The sequence below is a fragment of the Nyctereutes procyonoides genome, unplaced genomic scaffold (genome assembly GCF_905146905.1).
Source record: "Nyctereutes procyonoides isolate TBG_1078 unplaced genomic scaffold, NYPRO_anot_genome, whole genome shotgun sequence".
Lineage (NCBI taxonomy): Eukaryota > Metazoa > Chordata > Mammalia > Carnivora > Canidae > Nyctereutes > Nyctereutes procyonoides.
In genome coordinates, this window is record NW_026575030.1 from 41,247,296 (window position 1) to 41,261,460 (window position 14,165).

The following is a 14,165-nucleotide window of genomic DNA, read 5'->3' on the forward strand; positions in this document are numbered from 1 at the left end:
TAAATGATACTGAAATTATTTCATAACTTTCTAGAAGACAATTTGCTAAAACATATCAAAACCTTTGACAATTTTACTTGTTCTTTGAATCACAGTTTCATTTCCTCAGGAAATAGTCATGGATATTTATGAAGATTTAGCAACATGTGCACTAACTATAGCAAAATATCTGGAAATACCTAAATGTCAAATAACAGAAAACTAGTTAATTTGACTAAATGTCAAATTAATAATAGAAAACTAATTAAATAGACCATAGTATATTTGCTTTGATTCAACTATATTCCCAGTGCCCCCTACAATGCTATATGCACTTTGTGGGTATCTTTAAAAATATATCATATAGGCTCTCTGCTCTTCCCCGTTCGACAGACAGCCACATCTTCTGGTGCAGGGCCAGCCATGTCCCCGAGACACGATGGTGAAGGTCAGAGTGAACGGATTTGGCCATATTGGGCGCCTGGTCACCAGGGCTGCTTTTAACTCTGGCAAAGTGGATATTGTCACCATCAATGACCACTTCATTGATCTCAACTACATAGTGTACATGTTCCAGTATGATTCTACCCACGGCAAATTCCAAGGCACAGTCAAGGCTGAGAACGGGAAACTTGTCATCAACGGGAAGTCCATCTCCATCTTCCAGGAGCAATATCCCACCAACATCAAATGGGGTGATTGATGCTGGTGCTGAGTATGTTGTGGAGTCCACTGGGGTCTTCACCACCATGGGGAAAGCTGGGGCTCACTTGAAGGGCAGGGCCAAGAGGGTCATCATCTCTGCTCCTTCTGCTGATGCCCCCATGTTTGTGATGGGTGTGAACCATGAGAAGTATGACAACTCTCTCAAGATTGCCAGCAATGCCTCCTGCACCACCAACTGCTTGGCTCCTCTAGCCAAAGTCATCCATGACCACTTTGGCATCGTGGAGGGCCTCATGACCACCGTCTATGCCATCACTGCCACCCAGAAGACCATGGACAGCCCCTCTGGGAAGCTGTGGCCAGACGCCAAGACTGTGGCAAGGTCATCCCTGAGCTGAACCGGAAGCTCACTGGCATGGCCTTACATGTTCCCACCCCCAATTTGTCAGTTGTGGATCTGACCTGCCGCCTGGAGAAAGCTGCCAAATATGACGACATCAAGTAGGTAGTGAAGCAGGCATCGGAGGGCCCCCTCAAGGGCATCCTGGGCTACACTGAGGACCAGGTTGTCTCCTGTGACTTCAACAGTGACACCCACTCTTCTACCTTCAACGTCGGGGCTGGCATTGCCCTCAATGACCACTTCGTCAGGCTCATTTCCTGGTATGACAATGAATTCGGCTATAGCAACCGGGTGGTGGACTCATGGTTCACATGGCCTCCAAGGTGTAAGAGCCTCCTGGACCACCAGCCCTAGCAAGAACAAGAGGAAGAGAGAGGCCCTCAGCTGCTGGGGAGTCCCTGCCCCAACTTAATCCCCCAACACACTGAGAATCTCCTGACCTCCAATTTACATCCTAGACCCTGAGGAAGGGGAGGGGCTTGGGGAGCCCTACCTTGTCAGGTACCATCAATAAAGTATACTGTACCCAGCCAAAAAAATAAATAAATAAAATTAAAAAAAAATAAAATAAAAATATATCATATAAAAGTTGAATGATAAGAAAAAAATTATAAAACAAACTACATGGTATGATCATATATATCACACATATACAGTTTGGTAATAAATGTATATATACTATATGTGTGCTTGTAGGATATATATTTTGCATAAAAAGACTAGATAGATGTACTAAAATGTTAATGATATTTATCTCTGATAATAAGGTAAGGAACACCTTTGCTCCCTTATTTTAGCTCATCTGTACTTTTAAAAGTTCTGTTATGAATAGATGATTCTTTATCATAAGAACAATATTTTGAACAAGGAACAATGGATTATATGTTTTATTAAGAAAACAATATTCAAAAGGAGGAAAACACATTCAACCATCTAGAAAAGTGAATCACAAATAACAAGAGGAAGCTTAATGGGTATATAGAGAACATCTGGCTTTTAAATTCTCAAAGTCCTCTGGAAAAGTACAGTTTGGAGAAGACTATCCTAAGAATAAATTTGGTAAAATAAACAGAAAGCTTTTAAATGAATTAAGTGACACAATATCCAAAAGAGTGAATGCAAACAAATTATATCAACAAGGTATCTTGTCCAGAAGAGGGAGAGTGATGGTCCCTCTGCACTCTGAGGTTGATGCTCAGAGTATCTGCTCACTGTTCTTGTTTTATACAGTGACATTGTCCGGAAGTGGGTAACCAGGGGTTAAAAAATCCTACAACATGAGAAAAATTGGCAGAACTGATGCTTTTTTGGCCTAAAATAGAAAAACCTTAGGAATTCTCAGATAGCTTTATTTATGTACAAAAGAGGAAAGAGACAGCATCTCACTGATATAAAGAAGTTATAGGAGGTCAGATTTCCACTTAGCATAAGGAAAAAGAGCAAGTAAAACCTACATCAGACTCACAAAAACCTGCGCACAAATGTTTAGAGCTTCTTTATTCATCATTGCCAAAACTTGGAACCAACCAGGATGTACTTCAATAGGTGAATGGATAAATGAACCATGGTATATCCAGACAACAGAATGTTATTCAGCATTAAAAAGAAATGAGCTATTGAGCCATGAAAAGACATACAGGAACCTGAAATGCATATTACTAAGTGAAAGCAGCCAATCTGAAAAGGCTACACAATATGTGATTCCAAATACATGATCTTCTGAAAAAGGTGAACCAATGGAGACAGTAAAAAGATCAGAGGTTGCCAGGGGTTAATGCGGAGGGAGGGAAGGGAAATGTAACTATTATGTCTGATACACTAATGACAGACACATGACATTATACATCTGCCCAAACTCAATGATGTTGGATGTACAACATCAGGAGTAAACTCTAATTTAAACTATGGACTTTGATTGATAAAAATGTGTCAACCTCGGCTGGCTCATCAACTTTAACAAATGTCATACTCTAGTGAGCATTGTCGATGGTAGGGAAGACTGTATGTCTGTGTATGTTTGGGGAAGGCTGTTTAATTTTGTTATGACCCCAAGCTGTTCTTTAGAACAGTTTTTTTTTTAATGAAAAAAGTTAATAACCAAAAATATTTCTCTGAGAGGTAGTGATCTGCCTGTCAAAGTAGAGGCTGAAAGAACAGCTGTCGGGAACACTGCAGAAGGAAGTTTTCGATTACAAAGAAGATTCTACATGTCCTCCCAACTCGGAAGTTGCTATCATTCACTCATTCAGTATTCAGTTCATTCATATTCCTTGAATAGTGCTATGGACTAAATATTTGTGTCGCCCCAAAATTCATATGTTGAAGCCTAAATGCTCAATATAATGATATTCAGAAGTGGGTTCTTTGTGAGGTTATTAGTTCATGAGGATGGAGCTTTTGTGGATGGGATGAATGCCTTTAAAAGGGGATGAAGAAAGCAGGGCTCTCTATCCAGTACATGAGAAAGCCAGGGAGAGGGCCCTCACCAGAACTCAACCATGCTGGCACCCTGATCTCAGAATTCTCAGCCTTCAAAACTCTAAGAGGTAAGTGGTGTTAAGTCACCAAATCTGTGGCATTCTTGTTAGAGCAGCCTGAACTGACAAAAACACTTTCTATGGTTGTTTTTAGACCTGGAGTATTTATACTTCTGGGAATATGTGGTGCTGGGCCAAGAGGTGCTCAAAGTCACGATGTAAACTTAGTGCATCTTTCAAGGGCGTTGATTATATTTGAGGTTTTTAATTTTAAAAAGTACATCATTCTTTAGAACAAAAAATACAAATGAATTCCAAAGATAAGCTAGCAAAGAAACATCACATATGCCATGGGGTGCTTCTAAGTTTACCCACAGACCTCACCAATGCCCAATACAAATACAAATTCGCATTGCTCTAAGAATACCTCAGTGGAAAAGTGAGGGAAAAACTGACTCACTATGTGCTAAGAACTATATGCTCTGCAGGAAGGATACAGGTATAAATAAAGCCCAGCTGTACCTTTGAAGAGCTGACAATTTTCAGGGACCACAGGCTCCTCTTCCTCACAGCAGAAAAATACAGATCTCTGACAGATGGTGAACATGACTAACTCTCTGTACCAGGACCAGCACGGGTTTCATTCCGAGGTGTAGAAATCTGCCATCCAACAATACCATTCAAATCTTGACAATATGATTTCATAAATACCCTAAACAGGTTGCAGTAACCTGGGTCTGCTTTCTGGTGGGGAATTGCATGGCTGACCTTAACTGATATCTCTCGAGGGAAGATGATTTACGTTAAAGTTTACTGTATCCATAAAAGATCCGTGTTTTATGAGTGCCATGGAAACAAACAGATTCTGATTAATTTCCCTTCTATGTTCCCCTTTTTGAAGCACATTCATGATCACACAGTGTGTAGGGAAAGATCAAAACAACCTATTTCCCTTATTGAAGAACTTGATATACTTTGCATTCAATATGAACAGCAAAACCAATGAAAGAGAGAGGCAGGATGGAGTGAGTGCATGAATAAAAGAAATGTTAAATACGTAAAAAAATCATTAAGTATATCTTGAAAACCATGGACTGTCATAAAAACTAAAGTATATCACTTCTTACATTCACATTACCAATAAACTGAGACTAGTCATATTGCTATATACTCTGCATGCCAGCCCAGTTCATTCAAACATGAAGACAGACTCACTCACCAGCTGGAAAATTCAGCTTCCCTGAGGTGTCCGTTGTCACACTGCCCATCAGAGGTACGTACACGCTGCCTCAAAACACTTCATCCAGTCAGCAAAGTAATTGCTCTTCTCTCTGCACCCCTAACCATTAAGTTACTGAAAGAAATGGTTTCCAAATGATAACAAAATTGAGAGCAAGAAATTAACATCCTCGGATAAAGGCATACCCTCTTGAACTGTTGACGGGAATGCAAACTAGAGCAGCCACTCTGGAGAAGAGCAGGGATGTTCCGCAAAAAAACTAAAAATAAAACTATCCTACGATCCAGCAATTGCTCTAATAGGTATTTACTCAAAGGATACAAAAGTCCTAATTCAAAGGGGTACATGCACCCTGATATTTACAGCAGCATTATCACCAATAGCCAAACTATGGAGAGAGCCCAAATGTCCATCAACTGATGAATGGTTAAAGAAGATGTGTAAGATTATTACTCAACCATCAAAAAGAATGAAATTTTGCCATTTGCAACGATGTAAATGAAGCTGGAATGCATTATGTATGTCTCATATGTGGAAACAAAATAGATGAACATATGGGAAGGGGGGGAAAGGAAAAAAAGGAGTGGATAGAGGGATACAAGCCATAAGATTTTTAAAGATTTCACTTATTTATTCATGAGTGACACAGAGACATAGGCAGAGACACAGGCAGAGGGAGAAGCAGGCTCCATGCAGAGAGCCTGATGTGGAACTCGATCCCTGGACCCCAGGACCATGCCCTGAGCCAAAGGCAGGCATTCAACCACTGAGCCACCCAGATGTCCCACCGTAAGAGACTCTTAACAATAAAGAACAAACTGAGGGTTGATGGATGGAGGTGGGTGGAGCATGGGCTAGATATGTGATGGTTATTAAAGAGGGCACTTGTGATGAGCACTGGGTCTTATATGTAAGTGATGAATCACCGAATTCTACTCCTGAACCCATATTGCACTGTATGTTAACTAACTAAATGTTTTTTTTTTTTAAAGAAACTAGCATCCATATAGAGGTTTGTGTTGTCAATGGCTCCAATCATCTGTTTCCAAACTCATGTATTCATTATTTTATTTATTCTTTTTTTTAATTTTATTTATTCAACAAACATGTATTGTTCTACTATGGGCCAAGCGATGTGCTATGTGAGTCTTCCCCCAGGTACCGCCGCCACCATCCATTCATTCTACCTGAAAACTGTTTCCCATATTGCCCTTTAGACAGCCGTCTTGAGCACCACACTTACAGAAAGAAACCAAGGAAACTTACTGTTTGACTTGCAAAGCCAAGAGTTCCAGTAGTGGGACCTAGTCTGAAACCCCAGGGCTGACAGTCTGGCTTGGTGGGTGAGGGTAGCTCAGGGATAACTCATCAGGAGCCCTTCTTCTAGAAGGCTCTGTTCATTCATACCAGCAGATATAAGTATACCTATTCCTTGTGTCCATTTACAAAATTCTCCTAAAAGCCATCTTGATAGTGAAAGAGAACTTGGCACATCAAATACCTAGTCATCACATTTATAAGTTTCTATTGAAAGATAAATACATAAAATCTAGAGAATATATTTGGGATCTTCTTCCTGGGACTATTTGAAGCTTATATATTCATTTCATTCATTATGGGGAGATGCATCTGTTTTCTCTCAAGGCCAGAGAACCAGTTTATCCACAGGAAATCCTGTGGAAATCAGGATTCCTGTGTAATGAATAGAGCCAGATGATAAGAAAACTTCTATCACAGGAATTTTACTTCTAGTCATAGTACAGAAATATGATTGCATCTATATTTTACTGTTGGTGGGTTTCACTGTTTTTTGGTTTTGTTTTGGTTTTTAGTAAGGGAAATGTTCAATTTAGGAAAAGTGAGGCTAGAAGTGAGATTTGTCTAGTTCTTACAGAATGAGGAAACAAAGAATCAGAATCCTCAGAAAATTTGGGATTAATTACAAGGCCATAGGACTTCTCAAAGAGAAAGATCTCCTAGCAAGACATGAATGCTCCCCTCTTTACAGAGGAATAGGAAAGAGTTCAAGTCATAGAGATGCAAACAGGTATAAGAGGCCACCCCTATCACCCATCAGCCCACGCCCTGCATGTGTCTTTGTCTCTTTGCCTTTTCAGGGGTCTCACCAACTATCTTAAAAAGGCAGGATTTGCCTGTTACAATGGTTAAGATCAGGCCAGTCAGCAAACAGATACATAACAGATCACCTGAATCTCTAGTAAACTAGTGGATGAAATGTCAGGAGCAGCTGGTTCTCAAAAGGCAGGCAAAGAGTTTTTCACCCAATTCCTCATAAATTCAACAAATATTTATTGGGATCTTCTATGGGCACTGTCCTTTCTGGCTATGCAGTGGTAAACAAAGTTCTTTTCCCTTGTGAAGTTTGAATTCAAGAGGGAAATTCAGGTAGGAGAAGGACAAAGAAAGAAGCAACAAAAAGCTTCTGACATGGTGGCCCTTTAAAAAGTGTCCTCCAATCCAGCAGATTTCATCCCATCAGCCATTGGTTTCCAGTTCCCAGGAGGTCCATCTAATTGGTGGAAGGCTTACACTGGGTTTTTGAGACAAAAGGCTATTTCGCAGCAGCATCGCCTAACCAAAATTCAGGTTATCATTTGGGAGCACTTTAATTGGACACCACTGTTGATTCCTGGGCTTGCTAGGTGGTTTGTCTGCACATCTCCATTAACCGGGCTCCAATGAGTAAAGGTGAACACAGTAGAAATTGCATAAGCTTTAGAGCCACACCTGTTGAGGCGTTTGAAAATTGGGTAACCTTGAACAGGTTACTTAATCTGAACTTTGTCATATGTAAAATGTGGAAAATACCCTTCTCATTATAAGACAATAAAATGAGATAATGTACAGAACTTCTATGATAGTGTCTGGCACATGGCAGATACTTTTGAAATATAGCCATTATTAAATTCTATTTTATTATTATTCTTATTATGGCATGTCAGTTCCTCCTCAACAACCTACCATATTACTTGTGAAGCAATGCCAAGAGATGCATTTGGGGCTGGATAATCACCAGAGAAGTGAGAAGAAGTTATGGAAACTACTCTACGGGGACCATTGGAACCCCCAGGGATGGGTATATCCAGATATAACCACAGGAAGATCTGAGTAGTTTTTAATGGCCTGCCAATGATTGCAAAAATACTCCAAGTTCCTTCCCAAAGAGTCTGAGAAACAAGTCCTAAAAGCCCTCCTCTACCTCTATGGGCACTGAATTTATAAAATACTGTATGCTTCCTCCAAGTGGTGTGAGATTCTTCGCAGATATGACTGGGCTAATCTAAAAAGTACCAATACCATCTCAGTTGCCCCTGAAGAATTCCCTGACTTGGCCAACACCCAGGAATGCCGCGGACAGATAGCAGTCCACACCATAGCAGGCATCCAGTGTAGGGTGAGGTGTGATCAAGTGCAATGGAAAGTAAGCAAAAAGAGAAGGGTAAACAAGTGTGTTGAGGCTTTGGTACTTGGCACACTGAGGACCAAAGATGCCACTGACACTCAAAGAGGAAAGTTACCTTTCCAGATACAAAGCAAAAGGCAGGAAGAAAATACTTTCAATTCTGCTAAGGATAAAACAGTCAAAGGAAAAAAGAAGCAAGGAGGCAGCAAAATGGCAAGTAGATGAGACTCACTTAGACCAAAGGATTGCGAAGGACGTTCACAGTGAAATGGTTGTGAGGAAGCTCGGCTTCCAGGGAGGCAGGAAGAATCAATCAGCAGATTCTCACCCCTGGTGAGGCTACCCAGCAACATGGAGGTAACAAGAGAGTGGTAATAAAATCCGAGATTTTATTTTAAAAATGCAAATTGCCTGAATCTCAGCAAAACCATCACTCATGCCTTTGTAGAATGGACAGATGAGAATGTGGTAGAGAAATCTAAAAGCCTTGTTTGAACAAGTACAAGATTTGGGAATGAAGGAAACCCTATTTTCCTCAAGACGAAGCTTTCGGTCTCAATGAGAGCCACATCTACTTAGGTCTTTACTACCAGATTAGGGCAGGGGGCAAACAGATTGATCTCCACACCCTGTCAGAGGAAACCCAGAGAGAGATAACGGTTAGCACCTAGACCCCAGCTTGAGTAGGTCAAGTCAGAAAAAACAGCCTGATTTTTCCCTCACCCTTCTGGGCTGGATGGAGAATACAGCAGCTGGTTGAGTCTAAGACAAAAGGAAGGCTATGATTTGTGGGAACCAGTAGCAGCTCATGGGATGTTCCAAGATGGGCCTCCTGTAGGGATTCAGACATGTCCAACTATGTTTAAGAAACTGAGAGATAAGGGCACCTGGGTGGCTCAGTTGGTTAAGCGTCTGCCTTTGGCTCAGGTCAGATCTCAGGGTCCTGGGATCAAGGCCCACATGAGGCTCCCTGCTCAGTGAGGAGTCCGCTTCTCCCTCTCCTTTTGCCTGCTGCTCACTCCCTCTCACCCCTGCCACTCATGCACTTTCTCTCTTTCAAATAAATAAATAAAATCTTAAGGAAAAAAAGGAAACTGAGAAATGGGCTGTTAGAAGCCCATTTCTAATATGGCTGAGAATCTGCTAAGGAAAGAACTCATGTTGCAAAAGGGTCATGCATAATGAGCTTGACTAATCAGAGATAGTTTTATGAATGAATGGATGGGGGAGTAGAAATCCAAAATGGTGGCTGTTAGTTACTCTGATATGTTTCCAGTCATACCCCTGTTTGGGTCTTAGAGGAGGGAAACTGTACAATTAAAAACTCACTAAGATTTGAGCATAGCTTTGAGGCCAGAGTGCAGCACTGTAGAGAAAGGGCTTTTCTCCCCTTTGTCACAGTCTGCCCCACCCCATAGCAGCGGCTTCCCAAAGTTTCCAATCCATTCACGCTGGAGGACATAAAAGTATCCAGTAGTATGCCCTTTAAAGGTTAAGTCATGGGCTGGGATCCCTGGGTGGCGCAGCGGTTTGGCGCCTGCCTTTGGCCCAGGGCACAATCCTGGAGACCCGGGATCGAATCCCACGTCGGGCTCCCAGTGCATGGAGCCTGCTTCTCCCTCTGTCTGTGTCTCTGCCTCTCTCACTCTCTCTCTCTCTATCATAAATAAATAAAAATTAAAAAAAAATAAAAATAAAGGTTAAGTCATGGGGCACCTGGATGGCTCAGTCTGTTAAGCATCTGCCTTTGGCTCAGGTCATGATCCCAGGGTCCTGGGATGAGCCCCCGAGGAGCCCTGCTTCTCCCTCTGTCCCTCCCTCTCCCCGTGCTTGCCTTCTCACATTCTCTCTCAAATAAATAAAATATTTTTAAAAAATAAACAATAAGTGGTTTGTGACCAGATGGGATACAATCCTTGTTAGAAATAAATACTCTGGAATGTTATAAGGAACTGAGTTTCAGTAAGAACAAAGGTTCAGTAACACCAGTGTAAATGGTGTATTTCTGTTATGAGACAATATCATGTTCTCTTTAATCATGTGGGCTCAAACTCAGGTTCCCTGCTAACTGGCTGTGTGATCGTGTGTGAATGATCCACTAACAAGCCTGGGTCTCAATTTTCACATCTGTGAAATAAGGATAATAGCAGGACATAAAGAGTTGTGGAGATTAAACAAGAAAAGAGTTTGGAGGAGTTCCCAACACATAAAAAAAAAAAGGTATTCAGTAAAGGTTAGGTTTGTTTCTTGTCGTTTTCTGAGTAATATGTGTACCCACTGACTGGTGATATCTAAGAAAATATGTGAAAAAATTAATCTCTTCACTAATAAGAGAAAAGATCTCTATCACTAACACTGAATATACTTCCATGATCAAACTTGAGGGAGCTTCTGGGACTTCTACTGGGGTTCACTGATGCAGATACATGTACCTCCTGTTCAAAAAATCACTTTAGAAAGCTTACAGGGAGATATGTGATCTCTAAAATATCATTTAAACTATGTTTAAATAAATAAGAATGGGGACATAAAATGGAACCAAGATAGAGCTCGAAAACATGTATATTGCTCACTGAGCAAGACATAGACACTTGCTAGCAGATACATAGGGAGGTTAAAGATTCTCAGAGGGAGACTCCTATTCTGATGTGCTTCAATCTGGCAGGAATGGTGCGACAGGGAAAAATGACATTAATATTAGCATCTTTATGGCCTAAGCGCACAACTGTGATGGAGACAAGCATAGAGCTGCTGCCCCACTCCACGGTGCGCCTACAGAGGACTATCAGAAGATAAGACAAGAGTAAAAAAGTAAAGAAATCAGCTTCGATTCTGTTTCCCTGCCTCAATCACATTCTCTGAAACTCCTGGGACCAACTTAAATATGGAAGCATGAGGGAGTAAAGTACGGGTGTTTATCAAAGGAGTCAAACATCTTCATACATCTTAAATATCCTGTATCGTTTAGGAGTGGCTCCTCAATTGTTAACAGAAATCATTCTGCAAAATGAATGTATTAAAGAATCATAATCAGAATACTGTGTGTAGGTTGCCACACAAGCAATCTGTCCATAGTGATCAAAGCCAGTTGGAAACTGTTGGATTGGTAAAGCTGGGTGGCAATGTGGCATACGCACAGAAAAAAATTTCCCTTTAGAGGCGTCTGGGTGGCCCAGTCAATTAAGACTTGGATTCTTGGTTTCAGTGCATGTCAGGATCTCAGGGTCCCAGGATCCAACCCCTATCCTGCTCCATGCTCAGCACGGGATCGGCCTGTCCTCACTCCCCCTCTACTCCTCCTCCCAACCCATGCACTCTCTCTCATGAATCAATCAAACAATCAATCAAGATGTCCCTTTAAGCCTGAAATAGACGATAAAGAAAAATGTATTTAAAATCTTAAGCTTAATTTGCCTCCTTCGGGAGTATGTGATAATTCAGGCTCAAGGATATGGGAGAGATGGGAAGTGATGCGTATTGAGCAAATACAAATTTTCACTGTGTTTTAATGGAGAATGAGTTTTAGGCACGTTGTCCAATGGATCTGAATGCAAAATTCAAATCAAATGTTGTCACAGAGTGTTTGGGAAGAATTGTAACTTAAGCACTTTAATAACCCCATTAGACCTTGTCTCGGTCTGTCTGTTCAGCCAGACTTCCACTCTTTTTCTCCTCCACAAAGTGCATGAGGGAACACGGACAGAACCCATCACCCCTACTATTACCACCAACCAGATCCTACTCTGAGTCTCTTTGTCTCTTGCAGGAGCTCCATTCTCTTAGACTCAGAGTCCTGAAGCCTGAATCAACTTTGACTTATCCTTCTGACTTTTCTTCGACCTCTTGGGCATCCAGTTTGCAGCCACATCCTGTACTTTCTGTCCCAGCCATGTTTCTTACAGGAATCACTATTTTCCCTCATAACCTTCACCTGGATTACTATAACGTCCATCTGAGTATCGCAGTCTTCCATTCCACCCTCCCCATGACTCATGCCATACACCACAACCACAGTGATCTAGAACCCTAGCCTTTTAAAGAGGCAGGTCATTTCCTTTCCATTTTTCTTATAGCAGAAAGTGGAGCAGCTATTCATCGAGTTACAAATGCAAAAACCTTGACTCGCTTAGTACGACCCTGAAAGACGTACAAACAGTACATGTCCTTTAACACACTACTCTTAGTCTTCAGCAGTCCGGTGTTTCTCACATCCATGCAACTCTTTGGATAACCTCATGAAACCCCAACAAGGAGCCAAAACAAGATGAGTCATGATGTAGTGACTCAGACAAGAACAAGATGTCTCTGAATGAAAGAAAACAGTGTGCTTCAACTACAGGAAATCAGAAGCAGGAATCACCATGAGAGCCAAAAGGCAATATTGAAGGAGCACATCTGCCAACTACCCCAAACTTTCCTCAGGTTGCTACTGAATTAAATTAGTGGCTGTACTATGAGTGAAGACACCAGTGCCTTCACTGGGGAAAATTCCAGTCTTTTAAGACTTCACTTGGGGAAGACTCCAGTGTCTAAAGTATACTGTCTTCCCCAATCCCTTAAATAAGTTTCCTTTTGAGATACACTATATTTTTTTTAGCTCTTGGGATGTCACTATGGCACATACTGTTAGCTTCCAACCCAATATCTGGAGTTTCTTCTTGCTTATTAACAGAACCCACATGTTAGAGGGTATACTAAGTGTCCAAATAAAACTACTATTACCCAATTTTCCCTTCAGATAATGGTAGCCATGGGGCAAAGCACTGGTCAATAAAATGTAAGCTGATGTCATGGACTGAGGCTTCTAGAAAGGTCCTTAAAAGATTCAGCTAACATACATCTTTGTGCTTATTTCCATTTTTCCTTTCTCCTGCCTGGAATGTGGATGCAAGATCTGGAAAAGTAGCTACAGCTATCACCTTGCAACCATGAAAGAAAGACAAGAGAATTACTAAGGCCTTGGGCCAAACAGCCCCAACCTGTTGAACCAACCCAGCAACCATCTACCACTGGGTTTCTTGTTACAGGGAAAATAAATCACTGTTTAGTTAATTACTAACATTCATGTGCACTAGTAAATGCACTTAATCAAACAAGCAAACCAAACAACAACAAAAGTCCTGATAAATTAGCCTAAATGGGAAATAACCTAATACACTGTCCATGATCTATGGTGTATTTTTCCTTTCGTGTATATGATATGTGTATCTGTGTGGTGTGTTCCCACATCCATAAGTATACATTAACTCTCAGATGATGTCATAGGCTGAATGTTGTCCTCTCAATATTTGTATATTGAAGCCCCTAACTCCCAGTGTGATGGTATTTGGAGATGGGGTCTTTGGGATGTAATTAGGGTTAAGTAAGGTCATGAGGGTGGGCTCTTGTGATGGGACTAATGCCCTTTTAACAAAAGGTACCAGAAAAAAAAAATAAATAAAATAAATAAATAAAAAAGGTACCAGAAAGCTTCCTCTCTCCCTCTACACACACACACAGAAGGAGAGAAGAGATCATATGAGTTTATGATGACCTGCAAGCTAAGAGAAACCTCAGAATGACACTTATCTGCTCCCTAATCTTAGGCTTATGACCTCCAGAACTATAAGAAATAAACTTATGCTGTTTGAGCCACCCAGTCTGTGGTTGTTTGAAAGCCTGAATTGAGACGTGATTGTTGCATCCTAAAGAGGATCAGCTACCATATCTGTGGCCTCTCTCCATACAGCAACTATTTCAGCCTAAGTGTAATTAATTTATCCTTCTGAGTTCTTTGATGCCAATGTTTGTGTATCAGTAAGATCAATAGCATATTATAACAAATACAAAACACACCACTCCTTAAAATCTTACATTAATTATACTGAACACCTCTAGTACAGCCCATCCCCTTATGGGATACAGACCCCAGAGCAATGTAGTTCCCATTTTCTCTGATTAATTTTCTTGAGGAAACCTACTCATGCCATTTTTGCC

General features: G+C 41.0%; 1 pseudogene; it reads left to right on the forward strand.

Moving 5' to 3' along the window:
• Window positions 1-418: 418 nt before the first annotated feature.
• LOC129503727 (glyceraldehyde-3-phosphate dehydrogenase-like) lies at window positions 419-3,747 on the forward strand (annotated as a pseudogene).
• Window positions 3,748-14,165: the final 10,418 nt, after the last annotated feature.